The sequence below is a fragment of the Apus apus genome, chromosome 4, assembly GCF_020740795.1.
Source record: "Apus apus isolate bApuApu2 chromosome 4, bApuApu2.pri.cur, whole genome shotgun sequence".
NCBI classification, from domain to species: domain Eukaryota; kingdom Metazoa; phylum Chordata; class Aves; order Apodiformes; family Apodidae; genus Apus; species Apus apus.
Window position 1 is genome coordinate 43,067,862 of NC_067285.1, and position 18,333 is coordinate 43,086,194.

At 42.4% G+C, this 18,333-nt stretch overlaps 1 protein-coding gene across 1 annotated transcript in view; it reads left to right on the top strand.

Moving 5' to 3' along the window:
• ADGRL3 (adhesion G protein-coupled receptor L3) overlaps positions 1-18,333 on the top strand; it is a 509,563-nt gene that overhangs the window by 86,803 nt on the left and 404,427 nt on the right. Inside the window, exon 2 of the mRNA XM_051618348.1 lies at positions 7,558-7,623. The gene's annotated coding sequence lies outside the window, so the exon portion shown is untranslated. The remainder of the gene's footprint in view (positions 1-7,557; positions 7,624-18,333) is intronic.

Below are 18,333 nucleotides of genomic sequence, written 5' to 3' on the forward strand. Positions count from 1 at the left end.
AGAGATTCCAGAGGAGGGTCATGAAGATGAACAGAGAGCTGGAGCAGCTCCCCCATGAAGACAGGCTGAGAGAGTTGGGGTTTTTCAGCCTGGAGAAGAGAAGGCTCCCGCAAAACCTCCGAGCAGCCTTGTAGTACCTGAAGGGGCTACAGGAAAGCTGGGGAGGGATTTTGTACAAGGGTGTGTAGTGATAGGATGAGGGTGAATAGTTGGATGAAATCTGGAAGAGGGAAGATTTAGGTTAGACATTAGGAAGAAATTCTTTAGTGGATTTAGAGGCTGGTGAGACAATGGAACAGGTTGCCCAGGGAAATTGTGGATGCCCCTCCCTGGAAGTGTTCAAGGCCAGATGGGATGAGGCTTTGAGCAACATGGACTTAGCGGGTGGTATCCCTGCCTATGGCAGGAATGTTGAAACTAGATGAAGAACTCAGAATACTGATTTATCATGGAAAAAATTAAGCCAGTATGTCTTTGGGTGCTGATATGTAGTGGCATTTTTGCTTTGTATGTGTTGTTTTGGTAAAGACTAGAAGAGTTCTAGCTATGGTTTACCATCAGAAGGCATAAATGTCAGCCTATTGATGCATTATAAAGACACAAATGGAATGCAGCCTGGCAGACTGGTGCTGGCTTTGAGATTTAATAGTACATCTGTATCATTTATCCCAGTGGGAAATAACACAGGATGTTGCCTTGTAATTTTTTACTACTGTATAATAAAATGTAACCATAATAAATGGTGTTTAAGGAAGTAATGCAGCAGATTCTGGATTTCATCCAGTGTGTCTTTACCACTTATCTCAGGTTAACTTTGCCTCTCCCCCCCCCAGCTTGCCAGCAGGCCAAATGCATCCCACTTCTTAATTAGGTGGTGTTAGCAGCGTAATGGTTTGTTCCTCTTTAAATCACTCACATCCTAAGTTGAACTGTCCTTGAAAGGGTCTGTTCTGCATTTCTGCACTACAAGAATGTCTTTGCAGGTTGATTGCTTTCCCAAATGTCCTTACTGTAATACAGCCTTGTGTGCAAGTCTCCTTTTGATAGAAACTCGAGCAATGGTGTTTCATCAACGTGTTATCAGACTGATGCAAATTGAGAGCAGGGATTTGGTGGGTTTATGCTGATTTAATTTAACTCCTCATATATTCCCTGCCTGATGCTAACGGGGCATCTTGCACACCTTTCAGCCTGCTGGAGAGGTGCTGTGTCCTGCCTGGTGCTGGTCCGTCCCTAGCTGCAGTGTCTGGGCTGTCGCATTGCTGCAGGCTGTGATTTTTTATTAAAGCTGTGAGAGTTCTGAGAAAGGACTCAGCATCCACTTAGGCACTTCTGTGGGGGCCCAACATTGCAGAAGGGCTCTCTGTGTGCTTTCTAACATCTGGCCCGTGATGTTCCAAGTGAAGAAAAATATTAAATCATTGTTCTGTGAGTATGAGAGTACTGCATACTTGTGAAAAGACAATTAACATAGAAATGAGGGAGGCTTTTGATTCATCAAGTAGATTCAACAGACTGTGTCATTTCCTTGATTTTCGTTTTAATTAGGATTAATCAGTTTTATCTCCTAAGGTTTTTCAGGGAATTTACACGCAACAGAAGAGTTTGGCCAGTGGTGTGCTGGTGTAATAGCCCCTGCTTGAAGAAATCCAGCTGTGGCATGTATAGCCAGGATTAGATTTGGCAGAACTCCAGGCTCCCTTCTAGGCTCACATTAAATGCCTTGCTGTTGCAGGGAATCCTCTGGCTCTTCCAGTACTAGGACCTGGACTTCACATAGCTGCCTGGTTGCTTGCTTCTAAAACTGTTTGGGTCCAGAATATTGCTTGGAAAAAAAACAAAAACAAAACCCAGGGATACCAGCCTGAAAGAATCTCTGCTTTCTGCTCCAAAGACAGGCACAAAAAGTCTTGCTTAACCCCATCAGCCGTTGGTCCTGAGAACTAGGGGCTAGAGCCAGTCGAGAGAAAAAGAAGCTGACCTTTTTCTCCTCGAACTCAATATATTTTGCAGAAGCATATAGGTTTGGATATAGTTTTGGAGGTTCTGTTTGATATGTTAGAAGTGGAAAACGAGGGAAGGGAGCCAGGTAGTTGTATAGGAAGGAGGAGAGCATCCCAGTGGCCTCGTAGGGGAAGAAGTGAGGTTTAAGTGCGTGTTCTGCATGATACAGAGCAGAAGCATGACTCTACCATGCCTTAGGTGAGTGTTGCAATCCTAGCATTGGGCTGTCTTCACTTTTTCTTCTTTTTTTTTTTTTTTCCCCTTTTTTTCCATCTTTTTTAAAAGTCTCTTTGTGAGGAAAAAAAAAAAATCCTCAAAAACTGTTATAAAACCAAATTAATCCTTCTGGTTTATTTGCTAGATAGATTTATAAGCGGACAATTTCACCTTGGAAATTAGTGTAATTTGCAAACTTGATGAGCATTTTATTATTATTATTTTTCTGTACCTAAAATAGGTGTAGTGGTATGAAAATTTCCATATGACATATAGGTGGTAATTCATCTTGCACTTTGTTTCCTTAGTGGGAAGATAGAATTGTTCAGAATATATGAAACGTACATGTTTTCTTACTAATTATAGGAGGACTAAGTTTTATTCATGTGAGCCCTAAAATAGTAGGTATCAAAGGTAGACTTTAAACTTCTTGTACACTCACATAACAGATTTAAAAGCCATTAGGCATATGAAGAAGAAGAAAATGGAGACAGAAGACAAAAAATGCTGAAGGGAAAATCCTCCTGAAAGCCGACAAAGCATTTTCGAGCTTACAGAAATGACCTGCTCCATTCCTGTTAAACAGAAGTGTTAAAATGAGAGCAGGTGACCTCTCTCCCCCAAATAATTCATCTGTTATGTCTATGATGTATTTAGACTGAATCCTTTCCCAGATGCTGCAGATCTGTCATTTCCAGGGGAAATTAATGGGATTTTACCATGTGCTTTGAGGAAAAGTGGACTGGACTTTCTCCTGCTGTCTTTGGCAGGAAGGAGCGAGGAGCTTTCCTGTCTGCTCACTTTAAATATTGAGTCTTTTTCAGCTTTTTTTGCCAGATAACCTGATTTGTGTTACTGCAATATACCATGTTGGAAAATTGCAGAGGTTAATGTATGGCACTGTGATATACAGCCATAATGGTAGAGTTTAATGTTTTTTAAATGGTAAACCAAAAGCATTCGTAATACGAGTTGCAGTGAATTGCCTGCAGTTCTTGCCAGAGATTAGTTTAGCATTGCTTTTAATATTTTATGCACTGAAGTTGCTTGCAAAGACTAAAAGCTTCACTCATTTTGCATGCATTTGATTTGTTCTTTCCATATACAAAGTACACAAAAGAAGCTCTCACTGATGAATTTTATGGCAGGAAGTTTTATTAAATTCCAGTTATACCTTCTTGGAAAGATTTTTCTAGTAATCAGTGAGAACTGTTTCAGATTTATGGTGTCTGGGTAGTCGGACTGGACTGGGTAGTTAGAAATCTAACTGTTTGTAGTGTCACTAGTTGCATGTTAATATTTTTAAATAGCTAAACCATATACAGTGATGTGGGAGGTTTTGACATTTAATGTTACTATAGAGATTTGACCATACATAATCCCATTAAAATAGAGGAGTACAAAATAAAAATTATCCATTTGCAATTATAATAAGCATCTCATGATTGATCATTCCTTAAAAAATTAGAAATGCAAGGTGGAGAAGGGCACTTTAGCAATCATTCCTTGTTGAAAGCATTGATGGAAGAATAAAAAAAAATGAGGGTGATTGATTTGTCCGTCACGTGCACAAAAAAGTATGGGAAGCATTGCTTTGGAAGGTGAAGGGAAGGTAGCTCTTCTGTTGTCATGTTTAGCTTTGCTTGGAGTGCCACCACAAAAACAAGTGTGCAAACACACAGAGCAGCCAGTAACACTATGAACTACTTCACCTGCTTCTGGTAAATAAAAGTGTATTGGTGGATCAACTTAGTATTGAAGAGTCAGCATGGTCTTATGAGTGCTACCCAGAGGAGATGGGTTTTGTTCTAGCTTGGTCAGTGGTCCACTGTTTGACCTTGAAGCAACTGCTTTTTGTTACTGTGCCTTTCTTTCTGCTGTTCCTTGATTGCCTTGTCTTCTAGGAGGGTGAGCTCTCTGCGCGAGAGAGATTTCTTGGCTTTGTGTTCTGTGAACAATGAAGTTTGAGCCTAGCCTAAGCCTCTAGGGACATCTCTAACACAAATTATAATTGTTAGCTTTAATCACTTTCATCAAAAGAGCTTGGTAATGGAGGATGGCAATGTGCAGATTTGGGGAGATCTGTAGCGTGCATGTTAATTAAGTCGCTGTGGGGGAAAATTGCTGATTTGGTTTCATAGGGCTGATGCAGAGACACTAATGCCCAGGAGCAATGCTGTGCTGCTCCATATGGATCTTCATCTCTGAAAACACGGTGCTGGGTGCTCACTCCTCTACTTAGAGCCAGAAATGAGGGGCTTGGTACATTTTAGCAAACAAGACTTTTTTCCACAAGCCTCCTGCTGGTGGGAAGAGGCATCTCTCCACCAGGACACCCACACAGCCCTTTGTCATCTACCAGTCTGTTGCAAGTTGTCTTGGCATAGACATGTCCTGGCATAGAGCTGTCCTAGTCCCTCCTACTGTTTGCCTAAATCTTCTCTTGACACCAGCAGTCACATTAGTAAGAGAGATCTGTGCTGAAGGATCTATGTTTGTTTAGCAGCAATCTCTGCAGGTAGAGTTCCAGGGTAACATGGGATGGAGCAAGAAGAAGGCTGAGAGAGCTGGGTCTGTTTAGCTTATGAAAAAAGGAGGCTGAGGTGGGAACTCATCCATGTTCCTAAATATCTAAAGGGGGGTGTCAGGAGGATGGGAGCAGACTCTTCTCACTGGTGAGAACAAGGGGAAATGGTCCCAAACTGGTACACAGGAGGTTTAACCTAAACTCTCTGAGGGTACCAGAGTACTAGAGCAAGCTGCCCAGGGAGGTTCTGGAGTCTCCATCCCTGGAGACATTCAAAACCCACCTGGATGTGTTCCTGTGTGATCTGCTCTAGAGGTCCTGCTCTAGCAGGAGGGTTGGACTGGGTTATCTCCAGAGGTTCCTTCCAACCTCCACCCCTCTGTGATTCTGTGATTCCCTTGCACAGGGTGCAGGTGCTACCCTCCTGGGAGTATTCATAGAAGTCAAAGAATTGTCTCTTTCTTCAGTGTGTTTATTCTGTCTTTTAGGGCTACTGCCAAATCCCTGTAGTTCCTGCAGTGCCCCTGCTGCCAGGGAGCACTGATTCTCTAGCAAGCATTTTGCAAGATCTGTGCTGTGCAGGAATCTCTGGTTTGTTCCCTTCTTATTTTAATAAGAACAAGAATCCCACAAACTACATTTGAAACATGCCTGGAAATAGCATATGGCAGAGGCCAACTCAAGGTTATACATTTGGCATTTGGGGAGGGAAAGCAAGGAAGATTTCCCAGTCAGTACATTCACATTATGATAAAATAAAGGTGAGCTGGGAGGAGAGCATGTGCTGAATCCTAAAACAATACAGAAGAGCTATAAACCACTGTCTGTTGTGCTATCTCTAGCCCTTGATGCTCCAAGCAAAAGTGAAATCTAGGGTATCATAAATGGAACAAAGTTCTTATTTTAATTTCATTTAAGGAGCTGTTTTAATTTCATTTAAGAAGCTGTTTCAAGCTAATGGGATAACAAACATTAACTTGTTCAGAGGAGGCAAACCACTATTTCTCTGCTCTCTACTGCTGCCATCAAATCAGAGTTATTCTCCAAAAGCTTCTTGGAACCAGGTGCAGGTTTTGCTATAAAACAAAAGTGGAGTAGTCTAAACAAATGGCGTTTTTCCTAGAAATAAAGTATATGGATGCCCTCATGAGGTGTTGCCTGGTCTGCTCTGCACTTGTAAAAGTGTTTTTTCCTACTGAAACTGTATATATTTGATAAAAATCCAAGGCTGAAAACAGCTAACATCTGGAGACTTTTTCATTTGTGCAGTAAGAAATAATAGCTGGTCTTACCCTGAGTTTGCCTGTAAATTTCTTAGATGGTCCAAAACCTATTTACTGCTTACAGAGGCAATTTTGCTGACAGGAGACCTGGAGTAGGTCTCTTTTTCTTCCAGAGGGTCCATACTTGCCTATATAGAGAAAACACTCAAAAAGTGGCGTGGATGCTTGGACTCTCCAGCCTTGTTTTAAGTTTTAATTTACTTGTCTGACTTCCAAGGTTACTGAATGCAAGTGATTGCTCCTTTAGTACATAAAGATGAATTATGCATTGGGGACCAATACCTCAGCCTCCTCCTTTTCATACTCCCAGGGGAGTTCCTGCAGAGAAGTGCATAGAGCTGTGGTGAAACTTCCCTTTTTTGGTATTGGAGATTAAAGTAGGACTGTTCTGAATCAGCTGAGCTGTGGAACTGGAGCCTTAGGATCACTTTTTTTGGTCTGCAAAAGTATAGTATGGTCCATGATGTGAGACTACAGCAGCAGAGGGAAAGCTGTGTTGCAGTCCCTGTTGGGAAAGGCTTAGGGGCCTGCCACTTCAACTGGAGCAACTGGCCTCAGTTTAACACTGGATCCTGCTTTTATCAGGCTTTATATCTTTTCATTTTAATACTTCTTCCAAATGAGGTTGTATTATCCTCTACAGGCTGCAGAGAGTGAGCTGGGCCTGTAGTTAATTTTGGAAACTAAATTCAGGCAGGAGGACTCATTTCTGTTTCACTTGTATGTGGTGTTTGGGGTTTTTCTGTTTCTTTTATTTTCTAATAAATTAATTTGTACGGGTTTGGGTCCCAGGATTCTGTGCCATCAAACTTGACTCAGACAAAACTGATCCCACCAAAGTTTCATCTGTAGCAACCCCAAGTGTGAGGAGCAGTTTTTCCTGTGTAATTAATCCGAACAAACCCAAAACTTCCAGGAGGCTAACCTGGATCCATGCATTTCATGCTTTTATCAGTTATTGTTAGATTTAGCAACTAATGCTGGAGATACAATAAAACCCTGCAGGTGTAAGGGGACAGAGGAAATTTAAGATGTAACTGCTGAGCGACAGGAACTAACATCCTTACAGTTGTAATTTATTTTACTTTCTTTTCAAACTAGGTATTTCTTTATTATCCTGGTGCAGCCACCTCTCAAAATTTTTGATAAATCCTCTAGTATAACAATAGTTTATCCAGATCACACAGGAGTCTGTTACAGTGAAGAGATACTCACATACCTGCATGTGTGTTTAGTAACTACTTTTAACTGTGTTTTATTTTAAGAATTGAAGGTGATAGCTTCCACTGATTTTTCATCCACTTGCTGTTGGTTATGTGCTAGTACTGTCTTCCCATACAGAGATGTGTTTCACAGAGATTAAGTAATTATTACAGCTTTTAAGAAATCTGATCTGTTGACCAAAACCAGTTGTTCATTGCTGTATCCTCTGGTGCTTGCATAGCAGAAATTTGTGAGTGCCTACTAAGTCCTCAGAATCAAGTATAAAGGTTTTTAATTTACTTCTTTTTTTCTTTTTGTTTCCAGAAATGCTGAATTTGGTACTCTGCAACAAACAGTGTGTGGATTTTAGCACCTGAAGAACAAGAAAAGGTAATTATTGGACCTTACAGTCTAGCTTCATTTGTTAGCTGTGCTAAAATATTAAACTGCTTGACCTGATCACGTTGCATGTGCCTACAGCACTGTCTCTGCACGTGGGTTTGTTGGGGTTTCTTTTGTATTTTCAGTTACGCCTGCACTAGTTGTTTCTTGGCAATATTCCTTTATGGAAAAGGAGCAGGGGAACAAAAGCATCAGAGCATGAAAATGCTTAAGCGACATGGTGGGGAATAGCACACCGTGAGCTTTTTCAGCGCGTGTAGAAGTGAAAAAGCTGAAAGAGGTGTGTGTGGGGGAAATAATCCCAGTGTATATGTGCCAATAGAAAAGGCTGTAGAGTTCCCTGTGTTTGCAAGACATCCAAGCACAGCCTTGCAGCACTGAAGGAGGCTCAGTGTTCACCAGTGTTACAGCAGCCTCGTGTTGCATTGGCCGAGTAACTTGTGGGGTGGTGCACCCTGCTCCAGAGGTCATGAGCTCCTCTGCTGCCTGTGAGCCTGCCTCTTGCAATGAAGCCTCTCGATCCTCTTGGGTTGTGACATTTTGCTTGGGCAATGCAGCTCAACGGGGCTGTGGCTCAGTTGCTGGTGTTAAACAAAATGCTGTTCATCAAACTTTCATGAGCCACTTTGCCAGGGGCCGCGTCTTGAAAGACTAGGCTCCGAAAGGCAGTGAGGAAAGCTGTGCTGCTCCCTACTGCTGCCGTCTCCTGCCTTTTCTTCTGCCTTCTTTCCAAGGCTGAGAAGCGAGCACCCCTGTGAGATCTTGTGTGGTTTTGCACTTTGCTCCTTTCTGGAGGCAAGTGATGTAGAAGGAGGGCACGGCTGTGCTGAAAAGTGGCTGTCCTGCTTCAGCAGGTACATCCTTCCAGCTGGATGGTGATCCAGAGGGGGGATCAGGACCCAACATCTGCCTTAAAGCCTGTGCCTGGTTGCATTATTACTGTGGATAAACTGGAGGAATCTACATGAGCTGAGCCTTTCTTTTTTTTTTTTTTTTTTTTTTTTAATAATATAGTACCTTCAAACTGAGAAGAGATGCATGTAGGTGCCACGGTATGGAGAGCAAAAGGAAATACATAATGTGAAGGTCTGTGTGTTTAAAAATACAGATGTGAAGAGATACAGATAGGAGATGTTGCAGAGGTCAGGAAAGCTTCTGTATAAACATGTAACATGTTCTTATGAGACACTTCATTTCATGGCTTGGGTGTGAAAAATGCATGTGGGTGACATCTTGTGTTCACTCCATCTGCAGTGCCTTATTGCCAGTCATCAGCAGGTGCATTTCAGAGGCAGTACAGAAGTGGAGAGAAAAAAATCATAGGGTGGACCAATGCTTCCTTCTTTATTTATCAGCCTTACAATTTGCTGGAAGCCCATCTTCCTGCCCTACAAAGAGAGGTGCCATCTTAGTTCTCAGGAAGGATGCTGAAATGCACTGTGATGACTTAAATTTGCAAGTTGCTTTGATCCTTCTGTATTGTTTTTGGGGTTTTTTGGGTTTTGTGGGGGTTTTTTTGTTTGTTTATTGTTGGTTGTTTTGTTGTTTTTTCTTGTGGTAGACTCAGCATGCATCAATTTAATGCAAAAATATGGCAGGAGAGGAAAAATAGCAGACAGAGGGAGATGCCCTAGGAGCAAATAAATGCTTGATCAAAATGCATTAAGTTTTTAGAGAAACACTCTCCTGTAGTTTGGGTTTACAGTGTTTTGGATTACCTTTCATGTGCTAACAAATGGGATTTGTGTTGTTGGGTACATCCATTAGAATTTACAGTGTCATTTAAAACTCTGTCAAGCCTTGTTCCATCACTGCCAGCTCATTTCTCTGCACCTAATATGTATGGAAGATGTGGGATAACTTTACTGGGAAGTCAAGGAATTGGTGGCTTTCAGCATAAGTTGGTTTATCCGTGTCGAAAGAAAAAAAATAGTTCAAAAATCTGATTTCTTGAAAAGAATGAATTTCTGGAGCAGAATAACCAGTTGTTTGTACCTTTCACCCCTGAGTACCCTGCAGATTACAGAAAGATGTGATGTGTTGGCAAAGACTGTACTGAACTGTTGAGTTCCACTGGTATTTTGCTGCTCTTTTGCAAGAAGATTAAATATTAGTCAAAGTTATCTGTGTGATTTAAAATTATTTCAGCAAATCTGATTGTGTTTGTTTATGCTTTTGGTACAGTTACAGAGGCATTTTTTTTTTTGGGGGGGGAAAAAATAAATAAATCACTATTTCATTTTGCAAGTAAGAAACTAAAAATATCTGCTGATACATCATAGTTAAGTGCTTTCCAAGGACTTGAAACAAAACTACCCGCAGTTTAATGCAGTGTGGCTCAAACAGGGGAATTATTCCCACTGGATTTCTTAAAAGCTATAGACATTGTTTTAAAGTTTAAGCATAAGCAATATTGTGAGTAGATAAGGGTACGTCTGTAGCAAAGAATGGCCACTCACGTTGCTTTATTTGATCAATGTGTCATTTTTTATCAGCTTCTCCTGTTGTGTGAGGTCAGGGGTTGCACTAATTTATTTGTTTCTTTCAGTTGGTGAGTCCCACGGAGTTACTTAGCTCTGCTGACTGTAAAAGCAGGAGAGCCCCAAGCTCTGGAGTTCCTGCAGCCGTGTCCTGTCGGTCGGTGCCGGGGGACGCGAGGTTGTAGTGGGTGGCCTAGGGACGTGTCAGGCACATTACATTGCACTGAAGAGATGCCACCTTATGGAGGAGGTGACCTTGATGGGGGGCTCACCCCCAGGAAACCAGGGCTCTGTGCAGGTGGTGTGGATTTCATACTGTGCTGTTGTGGGCATCATGGAGTGGGGTCCTTTTTGAGACTGTACTTCTATTCCCTGCATATCCAGGCTGCAGTAAGAGATCCCAAGGCTCAAGGGCATGAGAAGCACTCTCTTCTTTTGTTCTTGGTGCCTTTTTTTTTTTTTTTTTTTTTTTTTTTTTGTAACTGGCTGGCCATGACATTAAGATTTCTAATTAATTTAGAAACCACAGGCAGTTGAAGAGAGTGAGCAATGTAATAACTGGGCCATGGGGCAGAGTAAAAGCACATCAATTATTCAGGCAGTTGCTGCTGCTTATTCCCTTCCCAGAGCAGGGCTGGCTGTCAGTGTGTGTCAGTGATGCTGCTAATGCCCTTCAGAATTTACATGCATAAACAGTGGCCTTTTAAAATCTGCATGAAGATAACTTCAGCATTTCCAATGATACCTGCCAGCAGCATGTGCTGTCTGGCAAGCTCTGAGGGCTTCAACCAGTATCTCGGGTGCCTAGTTCAAAGCTGGGATCTTGGCAGGGGCGTGCACTGGAAACCTCTGCTGTGGAGAAGTTGCTTCTCAAAGAGGTTAAGGGGCAGTCTTAGCCGTGGGAAGAAAGCAGCCATCCTGCTCTAAAGTGCAGATGGTGTCTGAAAGTGTTTTCTCCAGATGAATGAAGACCAGCATCTTTTATAATGTATCGTCCCCTCCTGCTATTTCCATGATGTCCCTGAAGGACATAGTGCAAGGATACCACAGATGCCACTGGGGCTGGACCTGCTGCAGTTGCTCTACAGAGATGCTGGAAGCATTCTCCTCCTTGCTGCAGTGCCTCCTTCCCATTCTGCACTTCCACTTAGCAGTGGGAAAGTTTGAAAACGAGGAAGCTTTTCCCACTGCCAAGAACTTGCTTCGTGGGCCTGTGGTGATTGTCTTACACAAGTCCACTGCAAAGTCTGATGGTAGGGATGCCCCAGCGAGCAGCAGTATTTCTGCACTGAACCAGCAAGGGGACTGACGACTGGGGAACCTGTTTGATTTTTCTACCATGGGGTACACACAGAGCACAAAGCCTTGTTTTCCTGACTGGCTGGCATGGTTATCCATACTGCTGGAGGCAGCCACCTTGCTTTTTAAGAAGTGAACTAATTTGTGAAGGCACCAAAATGAAATGAGCCTTGCTAATTATGTGCTGCGCCGGTGAAATGACCAGCTTTGGTTCAGAAAATGCTGGCTGTAATTAACAGTGAAAGGCTTTCTTCTCTGATCTTTGTAGCCATTTATGAATTACCTCTCCCCACGGAAACTTTTAAATCTGTCTCACTGGGGAGCCTGAGGAGGAACAGGTACAATGGATTCGCTTTAATAGCTGCGGTTGTAACTTAAACACTCAAAATGATATTAAGCATTTTTCTCCATTAGAATTTCATGTTGATCCTGATGATATACCAGCCAAGGCTAAGACAGGATCAGCGTTCATTAAATGGAAGAAACTAAACTCCACAGACAAATGGTTTGGCTAAATGAGGTCTTCATTGCACTGAGAACAAGAATGCAATTAGCTGAAATGTTTGTTTACAAAACCTAATTCCTGGGGAGCATCTTCTCGAATTGCCACTCTTGGGCTGGTTTTGTTGCCAGGTCTTGCAGATTGACAGATTTTGCAAAGCTTGGTTGTAGCATGTGTATAATGGATGGGTCAAACCCTGCATGGTAAAGCTGAATCCAGCTGAAGAGCAGAGGCTAAGCTGCAGATGTGCCAGAGTTTATTTGTGCATTCCCCTCATCTATTTTACAGTTTACTGTGAGGTGCAATTAAGAATAACTGTTAGGTGTACCAGATATTAAATGGTGAAGGCTGAAGAGAAGCTGGAGATCATGAAGTGTTGGGTGTTGTTCCTGTTACCCTTCTGCCCCCAACCTGGGGCCTAAACTTGGCAAATCAGAAACGGTTTCCAGCTTGGTGAGGATACATCTCTCCTGGGGTGCCTGCATGAAGAGTCTTGTCCTCCTGTTTGGTTGAGAAACAGGGACGTGTTCAGAAGGTGATTTCACCCATCTGTCATGTGAGTCATGCTCTGGAAATGCTGATTCTCCTCAGGTTACAGAAGGAACCAACAGGAATTCCTACTGAAATCCAGATACTAGGGTTGGAGGAGCTTTAAAAAATATTTTTGTGTGTCCTTTTTAATTTTATTTTTTTTTGCTAAACTAAGGCCAGTAATAGAGCGGAGGGGTTATATGTAGGTGAAGCAGGAGTCGGGGAAAAACTCTTGGAAGTAATTGTAAACATGGCTTGTGAGAGCTGCATAAGAAAACAGATGTTGACGAGGAAAACAGCTCATGCCACTTGTGATACCTACTGTGCATGAAGGGTGGGAGCTCAGGCACTTCATTCTGTGCTTTCGTGCAGGTGATGAAGTGCCAGACGTGGGGTTTGGTTTTTGTTGCTGCAGAGGGTTTGTGGAGTGTGAAGTGTCAGGCATTTTGTGTGTGTGTTGCTACCAACAAAATAGCAATAATTAATTTTAAAGCACATAATAAAACATGGTTTAGCATGCTAAGGTATGATTTATTAGCTTATTTTCCTCCCACTCTGTGTGGTCGCTCTGCTTTCTTTGCAGTTATTTCTTGTGGCTTCCTTGCAAATGAATAGGGTGACTGGACTTAACCATCAGGTGACATTGGGACAGTGAGCATTTCCTGGACACATTTGCCTCGTGTGTCTGGTGGCAAACATTAAACAGTTACCAGAATAATACAATTTCCTCTCCATTTGCTGAATGCAGGATATTACTGGAATAGTCCATATAATCTGTTTGATGATGGCTTGTGGTGATGATAAGGAACAGGGGACACACTAATGAAGATCATCCTGTTGATGAATAAGGGTTTCAATTTGCCAATTTATTGAAATAAAACAAAGCTCCTTTTGCCTAACCTGCAGGGCAGTAGGTGATGTGTGGGCATGTCTGTGCCTGTTGTGCTGAGTAGGGCAGCAAAATGAGGGGGCAAGCTCTGGACCTCAGTGGGAGGTTGGGATGGGATGAGATCACTGCAGAGGCTCTACACCTGGTGGCAAGAGATAAAATCTTAAAAGTCTTTCAGATGTCTTAGCCATGAACAACCCGATGGATCAGTACAGGTTGGGAGCTGGAGAGCAGCTCTAGGGAGAAGGAGCTCAGAGTCCTGCTGGACAATAAGCTAACCGTGAGCCAACAATGTGCCCTTGTGGCCAAGAGCAGCATTCTGGGGTGCTTTAGGAAGAGTGTGGCCAGTAGGTCAAGGAAGGTTTTCCTTCCCCTCTTTTCTGCCCTGGTGAGATCACATCTGGAGTACTGCATCCAATTCTGGGCTCACCAGTTCATAAAGGATAAGGAACTACTGGAGAGCACTGGGCCACGAAGATATTAGAGGACTGGAGCGTCTGCCCTTTGAGGAAAGGCTGAGAGAGCTGAGGCTGTTCAGCGTGAAGCAGACTGAGGGGGATCTCGTAAATGCTTATAAATATCTAAGGGTGTTGTCAGGAGGATGGGACCATTCTCTTTTTTGCAGTGTCCAGTGACAGGGTAAGGGACACTGGGCACAAGCTGGAGCACAGGAGGTTCAAGTTAAACAAAAGAAAAAACTTCTTTCCTGTGAGAGTAACAGGGCTGTGGGAACAGGCTGCCCAGAGAGGTTGTGGAGTCTCCTTCTCCGGAGACATTCAAAACGTGTCTGGACATGTTCCTGTGTGATCTGCTCTAGGGGATCCTGCTCTGGCAGGGGGGTTGGACTAGATGATCTCCAGAGATCCCTTCCAGCCCTGATGACTCTATGATTCTTTGACTCTGACTTTTTAACAGGCTCATGGCAGTGTTGTGGATCTTTCTGCATCCTCTCTTGGAAGTGATGCTCCCTGGCATCACTTCTCCTCTTTTAGGAAGCAAAAGGGCAATTGCAGGAGTTGATCCTTGAGTGGGACTGCCTGGGATTTGATAATAATGTAGCAGTTAAAATGCCACTTTTTCAGTATCAACACTGGGAGATGACAGGTACGTTCCTTGATTTGAGAGAAGTGTGTCCAGTGTTACATGCTTATATATGCATGAGATGCCCTTCTCAAGATGCTATATGGGCCTGTCTCCTATGAAAGTTAATTGCACTGTTATGGGAATAAACATCCAGCTACCTTAGTAAGATACATTTATTTGTGTTTTAAGAGGGATTTTTTGCTGAGGTGAAAGAAATCCTGAACAAATTGTATTGGAAGCGTATTGTTCATCCCTGTCCCCTCCTCTCTCCCCATGTCAAAACGGTTCTGGAAATTGAAAATATTTCATAAAATCAAGTCACACCAACGTAACTGAAGGCAGGCAGCACTTCACTGAGCTGTAGGGCAATTCATCATGCAGATGACTTGAGGCTTATTTTTTTTTCCTGAAAGAAAGTCAGTAGGAAGCAGCATTGCCAACAAGGCCATATACATTAAAGCTGTAGGAAGCTCAGGGGAAAGGAAAATGATCTCCCTTTGGCCCTGCTCCACTGTGATTTTACAGCCACCCCAGGTGCTATCAAGACACCTTTGGGACAGATCAAGGGATATATCATCCAGGTCTACCTTGGGGTGGAGGAGAGGTCCTTGTGCCAGGGTGACTGCATAGTTACACCACTTTTAGGAGCTGGGCTTTGAGGATTAGTACTAGTATGATTGGAATCAAGTTTAATTTAGACAAAAGTTTTAAGAGGTCTCTCCCATCCCTTCCATGCAAAATAGATTGTGTCTGTCTTGGAGGCATTTCCCTCTGGTTTATTGCTTTGCTGTTATTGATGGGCTGTGTTTGCTTTCACACAAACAGATTAATTTAAACTTGATGATTTGTTTTGCAGAAATCGTTTGCTTAGGGATGAGGGACGAATTAAAGGGGTTTTATGGGTTGGAAACTTTAGGTCTCCCAGGCTTCTTCAGATCTTGGTTCCACTCCCTGAGAAGTTTGCAGAGACTCGGGTGATTTTGGGCAAACTAAGAAGATGCAACCTGCCAAGTAGCTGTAGGGAGAGCAGGAGGATACATCAAATTACAGGTAGCTTTTGAAAAATTCAGAAATGGACCTTTTGAAAACTGTAAGGTGATTTGATTTTGCTTCTTAATTTCCAAAAATAAGACCAAATTAGAACAATCAATCCAATTATATTAAAATATGAAGATATGCTAAGTACAGCATTAGATATGTATTTTTTCACTATAAATACACCCCCAAGGAATTTTTCTATTTTTAAGATGAACCTGGTATTATGATAATGTGAAAGAAGTCTATAATTTATAATTCCAATGGTAGGTGAAGAAATTTAACATGTCAGCCTGTCTATTCATTACTTCAGCAGTCAAGACTAACAGACTGTTCCTTCACCTTTGCTGTCAATCATTTAGATAGACCAATTATGGATTCAGTTAAAAAAAAATATAACAAGAGAGAAAATGCAGCAGAAGAAGTTTGAACACTAATTTTAAAAAAACCCAACCACCTAGGTCTGTGAGGATACATTTAGTCTTAAGCTGTATGAGCTTCCTGGCCAAAACTAAGTTGGACTACGCTGAGAATTGTTTCTCCTGTGTTTTTGTGTTGGAAAAGAATTGGTGACAGCTGACAGTCACTTCTTGTAGCATTTGGAAAGATTTCCTGCCTGGCTGTTTTTTGTTTTGTTTTGTTTTTAAAATGGGAGGAGATGAAAGATGAAGTCCTACATAGGTATTTGGATCTTGATTGTGCGGAGACATTCATGGATGCTGAAAAAAACCAAATGCATTCTGACTGGGTTGAGTTTGCTGTTAATTTTAAGCATTAATTTTGGAGTTTTGAGCCTTGAAGTCTCCAGTGCAACACTTCTTTAGCACTGATTTTAGAGGGGACTGTTTCCTTTTAATATGTTGCATATAATTGCATTGACCTCTGTTCCACCAGTACTAAATATTCAGTGTGTTCCAAAAAAAAACAACCAACAAACCACCACAGAACTGCAAAATCAGATTCCTTATTGAGATGCATAAACATAGTCACAGGTCTAATAATCTTGTTTTAAAGCAGCAGCATTCCTTTGGGGTAAGTTTATTATGACAAAATATACATGGCCAAACTTAAATATAGTTAACCTAATATGTTCAGACTGATTTGGAGCAGAGGTAGGTCAACACTAAGTGCTTTTGAAAATCTCATCCTAGCTCTCTAGAGATTGAGGCTATGAGTGCAGATCATCAGCCTAAGTCATGCTGAAGAGGCAGAAGTGATGTTTCTCAGTGGAGAAGGTCTTCATTTGGAGTGCTGGAGCACGAAACAGACTGGAGGGGTAAGAAAGATCTGCAGCCTGATGGGGAAATATCCAGCTTTGCCCAAGGCACGAGGCTTGCAAGTTACCCTCCTTTTTTGCATCTGTGACTCTGCTACCAGCAGTGTGTGTATATGGGCAGACTCCCTATTTTTGGGTGGGTAGGGGCATCCTCTCCTCTCATGTTTTGAGCAGTACTGCTGTCCCAAGGGAGTACAGATGAAAAACTTCAGGTTGCCAGCCCCAGTTGTCTCTTTGGTGTTATTTTCTTTTTTTTTTTTAAAAAAAAAAAAGGTTGTTGAACAGGCAGTATCTTTGGGTATCTCACAGCATGGGAACTCATTTTTGGTGCAATGTTTTCATTGTAATACCTAAAAGTCCTTTACTATTTTAGGCATTTGAGTGACTAGTCTTGCTGTTGCACATGGGAAGAGACTTGAGGGTTTTCCTCGTGTCTCCGTGAATAGCGCATGTGGCTGGGTTAGTTAAGGAGTTGAAAGCATAAGGTCTGTCAAGGCCATGGGAAGAGCATCAACATCCTTTGCATCCTACTGAAATAACTGGAGCTGTGTTTCTGTGAAGTGAGTCTGAGTTTGGCTCCTAGATCATATGGATGCGATCAGAGATTTGACCGCATCCAAGCCACCCAGCACTGGTCGTTTTACAGTCAATGAGGTGACTCGTTCTAATGCCTTACCCTCAGGTGATCTTCCTCATTGCTACTGCTTTTAAAGTGCAGCAGCACCATGCCTTTTGGAAAAGCCACAGCTGCTTGAAGTCTAACTTGTGCGTGAGGTAAACCTCCTGAGTTGCTTTTTGTGATCAACTGTCCCTATTACATGGACATTACATGGACATAATGTCCATATTACATGCAGCCTGCAAAGGACTGGAAAGACATTTTGTCACCATCTGTGTATCCCTGGGCTGGGCCTGGCACCTGTCTAGAAGAAAAAAGCCCTGCAAGTGCTGAAGGCAGAGGATAGGAAAGAAGCAGCACATTGAGTAAACAGATGAGGCGAGCCAGTGTTAAAAGCAGTGGTTATGGTAGGTGTAATGTGCAGAAGTCACAGTACATCAGCTGGCTAATCAGTCCTGAATGATTTTAGGCATCTCAGCAGAGGTGAGTTTTCAGGAGGTTTGAAGGAGAACAGTGTCATGACTCTGCAGATTTGTACTCTTCATCTGCAGAAAGCAGGACTCTGAGAAAAGCATCGAGGTTGTCACTTCTGTGCTGCTTTTTCTACATCTTTTTATATATTATTTTTCTTATGTATTTCTCCTTCTCCCACCCCCCCTTCTTTTTTCTTCACATCCTCTACAGAGTTTGTAATGAGGCAGGGTGACTGTGGGCCCAGATGCTGTGCTGCAAATACCAGTTTTTAAACCAGCTGAGAATCTGGCCTGATATTTAGCAGTTGCTTAGTACTTTTATCTTCAAAGTGCTGTGCAAACATTAATTAATTCTGCTGGGGAGCACACTAGAAAGTGCTGCTGGAATAGTTACGCAGACTGCAAAGCCAGGAGAGATGGCAAGGACAGTGTTGCTGGGCTTGAGAGGGCTATACTCACATACATAATTCAGCAAAGGGCCCCACAACAAGTGGTTTCGTGAGAGAAAAAT